The following is an 18,458-nucleotide window of genomic DNA, read 5'->3' on the forward strand; positions in this document are numbered from 1 at the left end:
CCCAGACATTCCATCACTTCCTTTCCATAAAAACATATATAAGAAATCCTGCAATGCAAAGGAAAGACCACATGGGTACATGGAGGAGATGCGGGGGTTGGGGGTGTGGGGGTGGACTGATCAACAAAGCAGCTAAGTGCAAGTTTAATCAGTCCTCCCCTGCCTACCTTGGGCATCAGATGGGTAGTTGAAAGGTTCCGATACATACTTCTGATTCCGATATATACACCTAAAAAGGGTGTTGGAGAATTTCTTGCCAAGTTCAGTGAGAAGGGGAAGGATCAGTCAGTGACATTTAGAAGTCACAGACTACTCCCTAGGGCAGAAATGAGCTGCTACTGAAAAAAAATCACTTTTGTGTGCCCTTCGAAGATTCAATCCTTACTTGTTTCCCTTACAGCATCTGTGGTTTTACATTTGTCTCCCAGTGGACCCAATTATCATTTACGCTCACTGAGGCCCCACCCCCCTATTAAAATGGACTGATACCTCAGTGGAGTGCTCTGTGGCTTGAGACACATCCAGAGTGCACCGTGGTTTGAGAGTGTGTCTTCTGTCTTCTCTAACAGAGTTTTTGGGACTGGCAGTGATGGCAGAGTGATGTGATCTATCATGAAGGAATAGGACTTTTTCCTTGGGTCCTTCAAAGGTGATTCTTACTAGCCTCTGTAATGTAAACATTTCTGCCATTCTCCCTTATTCAGGTCTTTCACTTGCCGGCATGTGGATATTATGTGTACATTTTGTGTCATTGCATACATGCGTAGGCTGTATGCATTAACGTCAAAGTACAAGTAAATCCAATTTGGTTTATCAGTGAGAGCATGGCAACCAAGAATGGTGTCATGCTTTGTGCACAATTACATAAGCCTTTGCTGACCTGGGAGCCTGCATTTACGTGCTTTGAGAGGAATGATGGGGAAGGGACGCCTGCAGCAGGGCCTCTGATTGAACAGTGTCTCATCTTCCACCGTGATCTGCATCTGCAAGAGATGTGGCCTGCGGTTAGTGCCCAATAAACATTTTTATGTGGGCTGGTAGGAAGCAGCTCACTTGTTCAAGGCACATACATGAAGTTCTCACAAGTGACCAAGAAATCTTCAAGTGCAACTGTGCAAGACAGCTGACTGATCTTAATGTAAGTTTTGTTCCACTTGACCTTAAAGTTGTACTATAATCTAGTTCTATTGACACAATCTCCCTAAATGAGTCCTCATCAGACGAGGACAAATTGATGGTGAAGAATCCTTCTGGAACTGCTGTGGGAACCTCACTAGTCTCCCGCCTGCTGTGAAAGAAGATACTATACTGCAGCCTACAAAGGTTACTATACCTAGAAGGAAGGGATCCAACAGCACATATGGCCGTGATGATGTGTGGTGAGCTGCCAGGGGTCTTCTCTAGAACACAGATCACCCAGCTGTTGTGCGTAAGGAGAAGCAGACACTATTTGCCCCTAAACGTAGTCATTTCTATGGTGACAAGATGAAAAGAGAGACCAAAAGAACATGAAATATCCCGATGTTTCACCATCATGGGGTTAAACCAGGAAGTAAAGCAGAAGGCAAGATGCATGCTGGAATTGTTGGGAAAGGATCTATCAGGGCACCCAATCTCTGATGAATGGCTCAATAATTATCGAAAATCCACGTCTTTGTACAGATTTGTGGTATAAATATGAAAAGAAAAAACGTGTGAGGGCCACAATATTGAGATACTTTGCAACAGAAACGTCTTCTATTGGGGGGCAAATAGAATTTGCATTTTATTTTCTGAGCCAGAGTTTTTCAAAGTCACTGTTCTCGCAGGTTCATGGTTTTCGACGCAGTAAATCTGGTTCTTGCCGCCATCCCTCATTCCAAACAGGAAGGCTTGAAATTGTGTTATAAATCTACCCCGGTGTAAAGATTTAGTTATAGTAACTGATATTTCTTGAGGAACATTTAGTTCTTCATTATACAGCAATGATGGATATAACACTGAAAAGTGAACTAATCTTTTAAACTGCTCAAATGACATTGCGAAGGTGAAGAGAGTTGAGATCAGATCCAGACATGTAACAAAAAGCATGTTCAAATGAGCCCTGGACCTGCCTACTTTATTTCTTTCTCTCTCTTTCTCTGTCCTTCTCTGTCTTTCCTTAGGCCCCAGTAGTGTCTGCTGCCATCAACCCCAGAAAGCTGGCAAGCAGTTTTGAAGGCCTAAATGCAGCCCTGCCCTTTAAAAAACGCACCTCCAATTGTTCCAGCCTAGGGTAAAATGCCTTGTGGGTGAAATGCCAGCCCAGCCCCGGTTGAGATCTGCAGTGGCAAGTGCTGAAGTGGAAGTCACCCATCCCCATGGAGGCTTCCTCTACAATACTGTCTTTCATATGAGTACCATAAAAAACACATTGTTCGCCAGGGAGACAGATCTGTGAATATAAGGAGAATCAGAGATTTTCTTGCCATTTTGTGAAGCTACTGTCCCCTGCTTGGACACCATGTATTCAACTGACTCAGACATGTATGCAAGGTGAGAGGGCATGCATGATGTCACCAAGTGCTTTACACCCGTATTCTAATCCCTGCTGCTTCAGGAAATCACAGACATGCTGAGAATCCACAATTACATATTTCAGCGACTGCCTTTTGCAGCATGATGAGCCTGCAAAACTTGGTAATAAATTCCCAGAAAATAACTGTCCAAGAGTTAATTGTGTTCCTTAATGTCTCATTTACATACTAGAAACTTAAGAAAAGCAATTTGTATTTTATATTTACTGTTTTCAATATTTACATCTGAAAACAAATGAAACACTCTGATGCAAGTGAAATGACTTTATGTAACTGGTGAATGGAAGAAGTTATTTAATCATAAACATTCAGCAATACTTTTTTCGGAGTTAATCAAAGAGTATAGGCCAAGTATAAATGAGAAAGAAAGCTCACATCATTTTTCACAAATTGAAAACAGTGCTCCTAAAACTTGTTGACGTTTGGGTGGACAGAGGCCGTACACGCATGTTCTCGCCAAACGTCCATGCCATGCTGACATTCTTACCAAAGCAAAGAAAACATGTAGCTAAAGATTTCTCTTGCCTGCTATTCAATGTCATTGGCCACTGAGTGGTGCTCTCCAAGGCTTGTCACAGGGCCATTGGCTTACTCAGCAGTGGCAATAAGTCACATATTGCACAGCTCACCAGTGCAAGTACTAAATAGGCACATCCATCAAGTCAATGAGTAATGTAAATGTTATATTTGCTTTAATAAGTACATTTGTTGCACTCTATAAACTATGTATTCTGTTTAAACTTTGAGGCAAACAATGAAATTCTCTAGATGCAAAAGATCCTACAGTTGCATTTTAACTCCATTTCAATTAAGAATCTGCATTCAGTTAATTAATTCTGTTTGCATTTCATAGGTTTTAGTACTTTGATGTGGACCCAGCCTGTAGAGAACTACAGAAGAAGTCCATATGTAACTGAATGTCATTTGCAATTCCAGTCTAGGAGAAGATGCTTTACTTTCTCACTACAGATTCAATAATCTATGATTTTGAAACTCGTTGCTGCCAAGAAAGAGAACACAGATAAGAAAAAACATGAGTCAATATATTAAAACACTAACTTTATAAGTTTTATAGACAAGAAAAGTAAAGGAAACCCAGCGGGACTCAATATATAGCGTTGCCAATGCTTGGCTTTTTTCACTCACTTTTTCAGAATGTAGTTATTCCATCGCAGAGATTATACAAGATGGCTGCTTGCCCAGAATAGACAGATGTTCAAAATATAAAGTTATTCATCTATTCCAAAAGCTAAATTGACTTTTTCCTTCAGAGCAAGAAAGCCATCTCTCTCCAAACTAGACAAAGGGTAGAATTTGTTCTTTAGTATATTTTCTGCTTTGGAAAATATTGTTCAATCATAAACTCTAGGCAAAAGATAATCTAAATGGATCATGAATTATGTTGTGTTAAACCAAAACAGAATGGAATGGAATTTGAAGGTTTTGGCCGGGCAAAACATTAAATGTGACGACAATTAGACATATTGATCTGGGTGATAAATAATTACAGCCATTAGCCAGCCCATTTCCTTGTCAGTTGTGTACTTACCATACTCTCCTCTCTTGCACACATAATCAGGATTTATCATGATTCAACATATGGCCTGATGCTATGATCCACAGGAAGAACATTTTGATCTGCTTGTCATATGAATACATGATTCCCATTAAGATCCGATATTGCGGTATTCACGGCAGAACCTGTGAATCTCAAGGTTAAATTAGATACCTAGTCCCCCCAGTCCACCACTGGTAGAGCAGTCATGCACTGCTAGTCCGACTTTGCCATTGACATCAATGGCAAAGCCACCACCTCCCCTGGACATGTGTGTAAGTCAAACCTCAGGCAAGCCTACCAAGCCTCAAGGGCAGGGTGTACCATTTAACACAGGCAGGACATATACTTTACATGTCCTAACAGTAAAACACGTGAAACAACTGTTTTTACTTTGGAACTACTTGGTCGCCCAGATGGCGAGTACAGGGTTACAAGCTGACCCCAAAGCCTTGCTAACTCCTGAACGGTGTGACAGGAGACATGGATCTATCGAAGGAGGGTGAGGACCCACGCATAGAGGATGCTGTGCAAAGGCTGTGTTGAGGGGTCAGGGGCACCTGAGAGAGAGATGGACCAGATGGTGGGCAGGAGGGTGTGATGTGTGGAGTCCGGCATGGTGTTGTGGTATTCACATTCTGGGAGTTCTGGGAAGCATTGCTCACTGATAGCAGGTAGGTACGGAGTGGCAGCCATCTGTCCTTCACTCTAGAAGATGGAGGTTGGAGAGAGGCAGATAGCTCGTTGATGGTGTCACAATAAGCTAAGCTATTAAGCCAGCCTTTGGCAGTGGGCGGGTGTCTCCTCCCCAATGTAGTAAGACTTCCCATTTGGCGAGAAATAGGACCATCGCTGTGAATAGGCTGATGCTTTTTGGGAGGTTTTGTACATATCCCAGCAATGCCGGGAGGGAATCAGGGTCGGGATCCATCTCCATCATTTGGGCCAGTCGGGAGAAGACTTCGTCCAGAAAAATGCAATGTGTCTACAGATCCAAGTCATATGCACGAAGTCTGTCCGTGGTATGGCATTTGGAGCACTCAGGAGATCTCTTGTGGTCAAATATATGTTAGCCATCAGGAGTGATATATGCTCTGTGCAGGAATTTGAAATGTATGAGTTTGTGGTGATGACTGGGAGATATGGAACGTGTTCACATACAACAGGGAGCCCACATCTTATCTGTTAACTGGCAACCCAGATCACGTTCCCAGTAGCCACTAAGTTTCATGTCAAGGGTGGCAGGAAAGAGACACGTGTGGTATAATTTTGACACTAGCCGGATGCTGCCGTCGTCACTGATCACAAGTGTAAAGGGTATGAAGTAATCTGGCGCTAATGGATATGACGCGATCTGTGTCCGTAGAGCACTGTACATGCAGTGCATCACAAAGTGATCCATGACGGGAGCAGCAGCAAAATGAACATCAGTACAATGAGAGATGCTTGTCAGGAAAGAGGTTGCCTAATGTGTGATGGGCATAGTTTTCCAAGGTGCTGTTTAACCAATGTCTCGCAGGTAATGGGGATGCCCATGATATAACAGTTCTGCTCAAATCATGATGCAAATTTATGTATTTTATGAGCTCTATAAACTGCCTCGAATTAAGCATATTATGCCTTTCCTGAGATAAAAGTTTTTTTTATATATATATATACACAGAATATATGCAGAGAAGACAGGAACAAGGGGCATTAAGATTAACTCCGGGGGAAGAGTTGGACATTTTAAAAAGGAGCCGGAGAGAAACACTGTGACCCCAAAACAAGGGACCTGCAGCAGCAGGGGTACCCAGAGGAGAAGGGGGAGAAGACAAGCCCAGAGAAGTAGGAGAAAACAAGATGAGGGGGCGAGGTCGAGGCAATCGCAGATAAAAGAAGCCAATACTGACATCATAAATACTACTAACTCTAATACCCATGCTGAAAACACCATCATAGATCTGGCCAATATTAATTTAACCATAGCTGAACAGCAAATATTATCATTAGGCCTATCATACTGCCCAGAATCTAATTTTGATTATGTGCAAACCAGGGCAGACATCTACTGTTTCATTAGAAAACTAAAGCTAGCAAAATGTCATCTGTCTAAAGCTACAAGGGACCAAAATGACACCTATGAAATCATGAACAGTGATAAAGGTAAAGAAAAAGAATCATTGGGCCTAATAGTATCTGATTTGGAAATATTGCAAGATATGCAAGAATTACAAATGGGTCAATCACAAACTGCTAGCAATATGGTTGCACAAACAAATCCAGACTATCAAGATCATACATTGGACAAACTAGTAGTGAAAGCTGTCAAACCCAGTACCCCATTCAAGATGACGTCTAAATTTGTACCTGTTATGCCACGAGACTCCCTAGACATATTTAGTGAACAATTGGTGGCACAGATTAAAAGTCTTAATTATTCCTTAAATAAATCTAAGATGAAATACACTCATCAAGAAAGAAGTTACTTTTCGTTAATGAAAAAGTTGAACGACAATAAAAAGGTGGTCATTAGAAATGCGGACAAGGGTGGGAATATAGTGTTGTGGCCCTTAGAACAGTACTTAGAAGAAGCTCGTAACCAACTTATGGATGTAGAATGTTATCGGAAGAGTACCATCCTAAAATATAAGCAGATGCAAGAGCAATTTTTCTCTTTACTGTTGGTATGGAAAAGCGTGGGCATGATTAATTGGGATGAATACAAGTTTTTAAAAACAGACCACGCCGGTTATGTACTTTGTACCTAAGATACATGAAAACATTACTAGGCCACCTGGTAGACCCATCATTGCTGCTTGCAATGGACCCTTAGAAAATGTGTCCAGGTATATAGATTATTTTTTACAAGATCATGTGAAAGGATTGAAATCGTATGTGCAAGACACAAGTGATTTTTTGAGAAAGGTTAGAGATATAACATGGGCTGAGAATTACTTACTCATTGCACTGGATGTATCGTCCCTGTATACCTGTATCAGAAATGCAGCTGGTCTTAGGGCAGTTGAAAACTTTTTGTCAAATAGAGCTACACAATTTGAACAACATAACAAAATGCTCTATAACATGCTGTTATTCTGCCTAAACAATAATCTTTTTACCTTTAACAATCAAATGTACCACCAAATTCAGGGAGTCACCATGGGGGCCAGCTTTTCCCCCAGCTATGCCTGTTTATTCATGGGCTGGTGGGAGGAGCTGGTCCTCATGAGGCAACATGAACACACATTTAAAACCCATATTGTGAGTTGGCTGAGATTCATAGATGACTTATTCAGCATATGGGAAGGAAGTGAACAAAATGCATTAGAATTCATAGAACACCTTAATGAAAACAATGTTAATCTAAGATTTACTCATGATATAAGCAGTACACAAGTTACATTTTTAGATGTGCAAATCAAAATAGTAAACAAAAAATTGACTACTGCTCTGTTTAGGAAACCCACTGCAGGCAACACACTACTTCATGCAACTAGTGCACACCCCACTCACCTCATCAACAGCATCCCTTATGGGGAAATGCTACGTATACGCCGTATATGCAGTGAAGAGGAAGAAGTAGATAAAATGCAAATAGAATGCCGCAATCGTTTCCTAGCACGAGGATATAAGAGTAAGGTCATTGAAGCAGCCATATTTAAATCTAACAAGAAAGCTAGAACAGACCAACTACAATACAGGAATAAGTCTGATAATAAAAACAATGTATTGGATCCAATCAGACTTATATTAGGTTTTTCTAAGCAAGAAAAACAACTTCGCACCATCATTAGACGTAATTGGCCATTAATAAAAGATGATCCAATTATAGGGAAGTTTATAACGAACAATCCCTCTATAACATTTAAAAAGACCTCTAGCATGGGCAATGTGTTAGTAAAAAGTAGCCCGGAAGACCAGAGTAAAACAACATGGTTATCTGCTAGGAAAGGATTCTTTAAATGCACTACTTGTAAAGCTTGCCAGCAGTGAGTAAATACCAGCTCCTATTGCACTGCATTTGATGACAAAATACATTTAATTAAACAACATCTAACTTGTAAGACTGAATTTACAGTTTATGTATTGGAATGCAGTTGCAACCTCAAATATATAGGGAGCACCAAACTGGCAGTGCACAAAAGAATCTTACAGCATATGAGGGCCATTACCAATAATGATGTCACATACCCTGTTGCGAGACATTTTAAAGAGTTTTATGACAATAATCTCAAAGACCTCAGATATTTTGCTTTAGATTCAGTACCACCACATAAAAGAGGCGGTGATCGTGAGGGCAAATTACGACGATTGGAAACTAGATACATCCTAGAATTTGATTCAAAGCATCCTAGAGGCCTTAACACAACAGAAGATTTGCACACGTATATATAAATGTAACTTTTAACCTTTTTAGAAAAGAGTTGGGTATTATTTTATCGAGTTTTAAAGGTTCACTATGCAATATATACCATTAGAAGTTTTCTTGAAATTTCAACATATGTATTCTAAGTCAATTTTAGAGTATGTGTAGGTCAATACTTATGGTGTAGATTGGATATTTACCATGCGTATCCCCACAATACTCTGAGATATATATAATCCTAACTACTAAGACACAGGTTGCACTGCTTATCATCATTCAGAAGGGGATATACTAGATTATTTGATCTGTGCTTATTTGGAAAATGGAAATGTCGGGATGATAGGATTTTTTAGGGATGGAAGGGAATGGTGTATTTGAGTTGTGATTATAAAATTAGATTTTACAATACTTATATATTTTTCTATATATTTATATATTTATAATCGTATATCGAATTTTTTAAGAAAATGTTTAAAAATGTGCATTATATTTATTGAATGTATTTACTTGTAATATTTATTTTATCACACTCATATAAACATAAACATGTCAGGATATGGATTTCAACACACTAAATGTAGATAAATTCTCAAACCATATCCTGGTCATTTGCCCTTCTAAACCTTCTAAACCTATTTATGTGGTTTTATCCTTATTTTAAACTACAGCTGCCACAAATATATTATATTTACTATATTACACAGCCAAGATTGTATATTGAAATTAGATTTTGGTATATATTTAAAAATGGTATTGTTTTAATTGATAATACCATATTTTATCTATATACACATATTTGGTTGTATATATAATCTCAACCAATATATATTATCTTGGCCATGCACAGCACTTTAATGAATTTCTATTATTTAGAAATTCTGCACAATTTTTCACTTTTTCCTTTACTTTTTTCTTTTTGAATTTTTCATGTTATCACATTAGCCATTTTGCACATGTAAATCTTAGATATAGAGAACAATGCAACGTATTATTTAAGTATAAAGAACAATATGCTCATGTACCAACCACAATATATGTATTTATACGTGGAACACTCGATAGTATTTTGTTCATGTCTATTGTTTACAAATGAAGCACTAGCACTTTAAAAATGGCTTTCACAGTCCAGAGCGTGTCATGTGATCAAGGCCGAGGGACGGCCGAAACGCGTCATGGCGGACTAACTGGTGGTGTACAACAATAAACTAATTTAGAAGCACCGATTTGGGTCCACACTCGTCTATTTTCTGGGAGAAAACAGTGGAACGAGGAGCTTGAAAATATATTTATGTATATATATATATATGTATATAGAAAACGTCATATATATATATATATATATATCTTTAAATGCTACCATCTATGTGATGGGTTGTTTTGTAATTAAGATCAATAAATTGAGATTTGCAGGCCATTTTTAGTTTTGCGTAATTAATACATTTCATTAAAATCTTCTCTATTATAAATATTTTATTTTTGGCACTTTTTTGTGTATATTTGCTGAAGGGTTACTGGTTATCAACTTTAATTTTTACGCAAAATAATCTTTCAGATAAGGAGAATCAATAGGGTATAAATAAGAGAGGATGGGTAGAAGCGACTTTGTTAAAAAAAACAACAACAACAAAAATAGCTTTACACATGTCAGAGGTACGTTTGTTATGAGCAAAGTGGTAACCTAGGAACTATTTTCTTCTCTTTTTTTCAAAGAGAATAGATGACTTGTCTGATGGTAGAAGATGTGGCTGTCAGAATGAGAAATCAAGAGGAAGTTTGTAGACGTAAAAGATGGACCAGAAAGCAAGGAGTCAAACATTCTTTTGAAGGCCTCAAGTGATGCCATATTATGCCCTTACGTAGATATCGTTGAAAGGTTTGTGTCACTGAGCAACAACAAGCGAGCTGTATTTTTCATGAGTTTTCTACTTGAGGCACATGCTTCAGTAAAGACCTATGCACACAGACAACAGCCCACAGGTAAATTAGTTATTATATGTATTTTTTTCAGATGATGCCATGGAATCATCATTTGATTTTCCCTTTGCCCATTGTTTGTGTCTGTTTTCAATTGCTGATAGGATTTCACATGGTACTTTACTGTGCTACTTTAGTTGATGGAGGTTTGTATGAAATTGTAGGGATGTTTCCACTCTTCTCGCTTATCTTGCATAGTCGGCATCAGCGGTTGAACAACACACACCCAATGCTCTCATCAACGTTTCTCTAAAAATTCTTTTGTACAGGAATGTTGATCAACACTGTAGTTTGCGTTGCTTTGTTTGTAGTACCTACGCAAACGTTCCATATATCTGGGCTTTGGTCGTTACTTTGTAACATGTCAAGACCGATATGTAATATTGTAAGCTCAGACCTGTCTGATATAAAGCTCCTTTTATCGCAGAGCTGAGGAAGCTAAGAAATTAAGAAGGGATCCCAAAGCCGCAGCCCAGCCAAGGGTCTGACTTGGTTCTAAGAGCCCGTGAGGTAGCTGAGCCCTGAAAACTTCTGCCGTGTTAATCATACAACAACCATCATTTAAAACTATGATAAAGGTTGTCTCTTAAAAATTCAATACAGTGTATTTCTTTAACATACTGGACAATTTCACCTTAGTACATCAGATTGTCACTGCATTGAGAGGCATTGATCTTTCTCCTGTTCTACATGGGAGATTTCTGCGTTGTCTTTCATGCTTGCCGCTTGGGGTTAGAGCGGGGGTGACAGGCAGAACAGAAGCCACACGAAAGCTCGGCTCGTTTTGGGCCTGAAGTCCAAGAGGACCTCGAGCTGAGTCAGAGCCAGGCATAGGGCTCGAGCTTTCAGTTGTTCACCCACTTATACTTTTTCTTAAATGTATCTGTATCTAAGGTCTGTGCTGCGTTGCTTCGCTCTTCTCCAGAGTTTCCTGTTTTTTTTCCATTTGACTGTTGGCTCTGAATGACTGTTTCGCTTCCAAATACAATAAATGCCATATACATCCGGCGACATTATAACAAAAAATGCACTTCAGTTAGGAAAAAAAACAAATGTCACAAAGACTGTCACTTAGAGGCGACTATCTCACGGATCACCTGCACATCCTGAGCAGAAAGTTTCCCAGGTAAGAGATTAACCACGAAGCAGGTTCTGAGCCATTTCTTCCTCGTAAAGATAAATGCCGAGCGGTTCAACAAAAACACATTGTGGTCCTGCGTTGTTGATCTACTGCTGTACAACATAATTTTAAAAGCATGCAGCGACCACAAGGCAAAACAAGCCTTCCAGAAAAATACTGGTTTTTTTTTTTATTTTCCGTGGCCAAAGAATATTGTTTTGTTGGGCACTGTAAACGGCTCTCGGATTTGTTTGGCGTTGCAGTACAAAAATCTAGGAGGAAATGGCACTGAATGAACAAGACTAACTTGTAGCAGAACTCACCCGGGCAATAATATAAATCAATTACAGGTGTAAAGCACCAGGGGGCGTGCAGCCAACTGACTCATTCCGTTCAATGAGCAGACGTCCGCCTATTATGAAGTGTGTTCCCGCTGAGACAAATAATGCTTGGATATTCACCTCTAAAACGGCACAGGATCGTGTTACCCTCTCCCACCCATCAATTTTAGAGGGACATACTTTCACAATTATAGTCTTGGCAACCAAATGTGCCCAAAGGATCTAGACATTATTTCTAATGCTTTAGGGCAAAAAGACATGTTCATTGCCCAACCAGAAGCAGACTACATTTCCTAATACTAAGAGATGCTGCTGCCAATAAGTTGTCTATCACAGAGAGCCTTATACCGTGGCCCCAATTATACGTGTTCTGTTAAATTATTATATGTGTGGTAAGTGTTGTTACCACACATATTAGAATTCTTATTTTCGAGGTCATTTCCCATTCCTTGCAATTTTAAATCCACCTAGATTTACTAGAGGAAAATGCCAGGTAAATACAGATATTTACAGACTTCAGTAAATTCAACATGTTATGACACAATTTCCATTCGGGGAGCTCGTAAGTAGGGCCTTTGAGGTCAGATCCAAAAGTGAGTCCCTGTTAGGGTGGCCAGGTGTCCCGGGTTTGCCAGGATGGTACCGGTTTTTCACCAGCTGTCCCAGAAGATTTCAAGAAATTTAGCTAATGCCCCGGTTTGACTCAATCGACTGAATACTGCGGGAGGTGTTTTATTTGTTTTACAAAGTAGGGATGGTTAGCAGTTGTTTCAAGAAAGCAATTTAATTGACAGGCAAGCTACTGGGTATAAAAATTGCATTTTATGTATGTACTTACTGCCTGTTCTGTAATTCTCTGCTGAGGAGCGCTATCATTCTGTGGGCTCCCTTGAAGTAAAATTGTAGTCCTATTTTTGTGAAATGTCCAGGTTTCTGGCTTTAAAATTCTGGCCACTCTGTATTGTTATTGATAGAATATAAAACTAGCTGGAGAGTAATGGATTTCTGTATAACACTGTGGGGAGATGATACAGGAAGCAATCTGGTTAGCACAGTGGAGAGTAAGTGGGCATTAAAAGCATTTTTTTAATTAAATTTTGCTGCAAATTTGCGGGTGGATCAGTGGCAAAATTGGAGAAAAAAAATGACGTGCAGGCTCCTACGCTTCCTCACTAATAGGACCCCGGGTGGGCCAGTTCCCAGGGGCATTATGCAAACAAAGGAGGGGGCGCATGGAACAAACCACAGGTTACAGTAACATTTTAGTTAGGCTGACATTTCACTCGTACAAAACCTGTGAAATTTGGCAGGGGTGTGAGTTAACTATAACTCACACCCCTGCAATGCACTGCTGATGAAGTTACATATTACATCACTCATGACATGGTGACATCAGTGACGTCATTGATGACATCTCAAATGACATCACTGATGACATCATCCAGTGACTGTGAGTGTTTCCAAAAAGTTTAAGAATGTTATATATATATATATATATATATATATATATATATATATATATATATATATATATATATTCATCAAAAAGTTGCCCAAATTGAGAGCGCGCCAAAGAAACAGCAGGACTCCGCTTTATTTTTCACATCGTCCTTTATTGTGGCAATCAGCAGGTAGCATCTCGTTCGTTTTTAGAAAGCCCTACGCGTTTCGGAACATTCTGTTCCTTGGTCACGGGCGTTGCATGCAGTGAGGCAAAGGAGACGAAGGTGCGAGTCATTACTTTATTTAACCTTCAGCTGCTGAACTGTTCCTTCTGCCAATTGTGCGCTAGTCCAGTCCATTTGCACAAGGCAGTCCACCCTCAGCTTCATGGTGGCGTCGCAGCTCTCCCGACCGGACCGGCCGGAAAATATTTCATCAAAAAGTTGCCCAAATTGAGAGCGCGCCAAAGACCACGAGTCCCAGAATACCGATGGTCTAAAATACGCCCACTGGAGGGCTGTCCACCAGAGGAGGTTAAATAAAGTAATGACTCTCACCTTCGTCTCCTTTGGAAGGAACAGTTCAGCAGCTTAGAATCAGCGGCACACATCTCGAAGCTCACTGGAGAGCATCCAATATGCAATAATGGATGCAATTGCGGCAAAAACCCACCGGAGGGTCATAATTGAAAAGACGAAGGGACCACGAGTCCCAGAATACCGATGGTCTAAAACACGCCCACTGGAGGGCTGTCCACCAGAGGAGGTTAAATAAAGTAATGACTCTCACCTTCGTCTCCTTTGCCTCACTGCATGCAACGCCCGTGACCAAGGAACAGAATGTTCCGAAACGCGTAGGGCTTTCTAAAAACGAACGAGATGCTACCTGCTGATTGCCACAATAAAGGACGATGTGAAAAATAAAGCGGAGTCCTGCTGTTTCTTTGGCGCGCTCTCAATTTGGGCAACTTTTTGATGATATATATATATATATATATATATATATATATATATATATTCCAAACAGTTCAAGTAACGTGCGCTCTCAGGAACAAAGAATCCAACAGACGTAGCGGTAAAACGGGTGTTTATTCACAACGCGTTTCGACTCTGACAAGTCTTGATCACGTGATCAAGACTTGTCAGAGTCGAAACGCGTTGTGAATAAACACCTGTTTTACCGCTACGTCTGTTGGATTCTTTGTTCCTGAGAGCGCACGTTACTTGAACTGTTTGGAATATTGGATTTCCGGTGTGCTCCGCCGGCGTGTGCGCCAACTCCCTTGGGTCCCAGCAACCAGAAGGAGCTTCTTTTGGTGTTGAATATATATATATATATATATATTTATTTTTCTATTTACACACTGAGAAATTATACACGTCGCAGTGAATGTATGGGAGAGTGACTAATCTGTGTGGTGAATGTCTGTATCAGTCTGTCAGTTGCTGTGTAAGTGGCTGTATGGGTTGTGAGTAGCTACATGAGTGTCTATATGGGTTATTGATTGGTTGTCTGATTACCTGTATGGGTGCTTGAATGACTGTGTGGGTGGATGGTGGGGTGTGTGACTCCCTGAATGGATGTGTGAGTGGGTGATCCACTAGATGTATGGGTTCAAGAGTACATCTCTGAGGGGCTTTATGGGTGAGTGAGTGTGCATATGGCTCTGTCGTTGAGTAAATGGATGTCTCAGTAGTATATGGGTGAGTAACTGAAAATGTGTAAGGCAGTATATGTGAATGTTGGAGTATATAAGTGACTGTATGTGAGAGTGAGTGATTATGAGAGTGGCCGTATGGATGAGTGAATTATTGTGCAATTTATATTGAACCAAATTCATGTTTATTTAAAAATGTACAAAAAAATTGTAAGTAGTCATACTTATTACTTATTGGTGTTAGGCTACAAAATGTTGAAAAGCAGCTTTGCTTCATAAATGACTCAAGAGAGAAATGCTGAAATCAGCATGAAAACTGTTTAAAAGTTGACCTTTCTATGACTGTGCCATTTAGTGAAAAGCTTCACATAACTCTGCAAAATGTTTCTGATTAATAATAACATTTTGAAATTCCTCGAATTATAACGAAGGATGTGATGCTGAATAATTTCTCATTATAGTTAATGTTTTTTTTTTATAGTTCATTGTACAGCTAACATACAATTTATTTTATTAGGAGGTTAAAAATGTATTCATGTTACGGGGAAAGAAGGTCTAAACCAAAAGTCCTCGTACGTAGTCACAACTGCAAATATTGTTTCACACTTCATAATTGCCTGTGGTTCATTGTTCAATACGTGGAAAAGAAAGAGGAGATTGTGTTCTCAGAAGAATCCTGAAAGCTGATTGGATGGGAGGAGAAGAAGAGGCAACATGGACTGCAACGTTTCATTTTTACTCTTTATATTAGTGCATGTTCCTAGACTAGATTATGCCTCTTTCCAGATACCTTTTCCAGATGTTTTTCTCCTCTTCCATACCTGCTCCTGAGGCTGAATGCTGAAGGCTTCATGCTGATCGTAGAAAGCAGACTTATATCCTTTTTTAACTTATTGCTGATTAGGGTTTGCTACTGCTATTGCAGGATTATTTTTTCTTTATTTGCTTGAGATTCCAATGAGTTTTGCAAACAGTTCTGCTGATACTGATTGAATGAATTTGAGCTTTATGCTCTGTCTCACTCCTCTGGGAACTGAACTCTTTATGAGTTCTGACTAACACCATATTCGCCCCATTCTTAGAATAGGGATTCTTTTCATTATGGAACACGCATGATGCTTAGTTTAAGAATATGGTTGTGATCTAACAATACCTTTTACCAATTCTATTAATTTAATGAGATATTGAACTAATCCAGTAAAGAGAAAGAGATCTTGCTAAACTTTTAATGAAAATAAAACTCTTGAAACTAATACAAAATTTCATTATTGACTAAACTTAGCATTAGGATTTGTGATTATGATTTATGTGATGACTAGCTTCTGTTTCTCAAACACAGTGGCCAAGATCCATCACACATGTTCTTAGAGTGGAAGAAGATGAAAGAAGAACCTCCATTCTAAAGAAAAGATTAAAAAAAAAGGGAGCCAGGATCAGCTCTGTGTGTGGGACGATAAACTATAATATTGAAATTGATTCTCACTCTAGCACTCTCGTCCATTTTAGACGAGAGAACACATTTCACAATAAAGAATAGGGCTAAAAGCACAAGTGATGTGAGCAACAGTAGTTTGCATTCTAGCCTTTCTCGTTGTAACCGCACTATAATTTTGTCACAAATGTGATGCAATTATGCAGCTTAATTTCATGAATTTTGTGTAAAAAGTGTAAGAAGCGTAACAAGTGTAAGAAGCATATGAAGCATAAGCACATGTTCCTGCACCTGTGAACATCATGTCCATGAATGCTGAGCCACTGTGGCCACAAAGAAATGTATAGGCTACTAGCAACAATGGTGCCAGAACCCCTTTCAGAGGGCCATGGGACACGCAATGGTTACTGCGCCCAACCGTGTTGGCTGAGATCTTTTACTCCTGATGTCCTGGGGCCTAAAATACTATGGATCCTGCTCAACAAGGCCAAGTACCCCTTATGCACTTGACTCTCAGTGGTAGTTGTGGTTAAGCAGCCAAGGATCCCGGTGGGGGGAGGTGTTGTAGATACAGGTCAGTGAACACAACTCATATCTGAAAGTGAAAAGAGCACAGGCTAAAAATTCACTGCCCAGCCAAATACTTGTTTTTATTTAAAAAAAAGTGTTTTTTATTTCTAACCCTACACATGCAAAGAAATGCAGCATTCAAATGAAACAACACAATTCTCCTTGAGGTCAGGGCTCTAGTAGTTTCTTGCAAATCCCTGTCCCACCCTCCTTCGTATAAAGTATTTAGAGTTATTTCCCATTCACTGGTGGCCGCATCCACAGAATGTACTGATTAGGCCGTACTCAAGAGTTCCCTTAGAAGCTTTAGGATTTTAGTAAATAATGTCTATGATGTCGCAGCACTTTCACCAGTGAATCCCCTGAGGACCATAGGCCCTAGTTGAAGATGTACCTGGTCCTGCAGCATGAAAACATTTGGCGTTACAGCGGGTGCCCTCAGCAAGCATGTTCGCAAGATCAGATCTTGCTCGGAGCAGTAGGGCTGCTCTCAGTAAACACTGCAGCATCAGGCGGGCCCAGGTTCACTCTCAAAGAGTGGCACGCCTGGCTCTCCCCAGTGATCAGACCAGCTTCCAGCTCACAGCGGAATGGTAAGTCAAGTTCTCTCCAGCCAGGGGAATTCAATCCTTCGACTTCTGACTGGAGACCCAGGAGGCTGCGTCCTCCTCCTCTGTGTCAGGGCAGATCTCTCAGTGTGGCTAGACCCGCTGGTTGCAGCCTCACTCCCATACCAGTCGATGGCCCGAAGTCTTTGGTGATTTGGTCTTGGCAGCCCCTTCGGCACACAGGGTTGCCATGGTCTCTTCGGATGCATCGTAGACTCCTCAGGTGCAATCATCCACACCAAAGTGTCCCCTTTTGGCATGCGGCATTGCCGCTTACATGCTCTGGCATGTTGGGCACACAACTGCTTCACCAGTAGCCCCCCTCTGGTATACAGGGTCACTGCAACAAGGCTGTTTGGGCTAGGCACCCTCCGCATAGCGCTCGATCCCTCACACACTAAACGGCAGCCCTCTCTTGGAACACGGGGATCACTGAAAGTAATCCTACACATGGGCTAGGACCTGATCAGTGCACAGCTGAATCCTCACAGCTCACAGTAGGGCTTTCCACTGGATTTCGCTCTCTCTAATGCTTTCCTCTTCCTCACAGAGCACATTGGTCTTTGCAAGCAGGCAGGCACTAGTGCTTCAGGCCTTAAGGTCTTGGTTTCCCTGGGTAATATCCCCTCACACAGCAAGGAGACTAGAAGGCCATGGCCCCCGGTCCTGGTCACTGGTAGAAGTCTTGAATATCTTCCTTTTCTCACACAAATCCCGTCTGGCTGCTTGGCAGATGACACACTTTTGGGCACTCAACCTCCCCTTCTTATATTCCTTTTCCAGACACCAAATGTGACTTAAGAGTATGAGTCTTTGAATTTGTATGTTGGGGATCTGCTTCTTTTGAATTGGACA

At 40.4% G+C, this 18,458-nt stretch overlaps 1 protein-coding gene across 1 annotated transcript in view; it reads right to left on the reverse strand.

Moving 5' to 3' along the window:
* Positions 1-18,458, reverse strand: part of BMPER (BMP binding endothelial regulator) — a 448,094-nt gene that overhangs the window by 137,356 nt on the left and 292,280 nt on the right. The window lies entirely within an intron of this gene.

This window comes from Triturus cristatus, chromosome 5_2, assembly GCF_964204655.1.
Source record: "Triturus cristatus chromosome 5_2, aTriCri1.1, whole genome shotgun sequence".
In the NCBI taxonomy this organism is placed as follows: domain Eukaryota; kingdom Metazoa; phylum Chordata; class Amphibia; order Caudata; family Salamandridae; genus Triturus; species Triturus cristatus.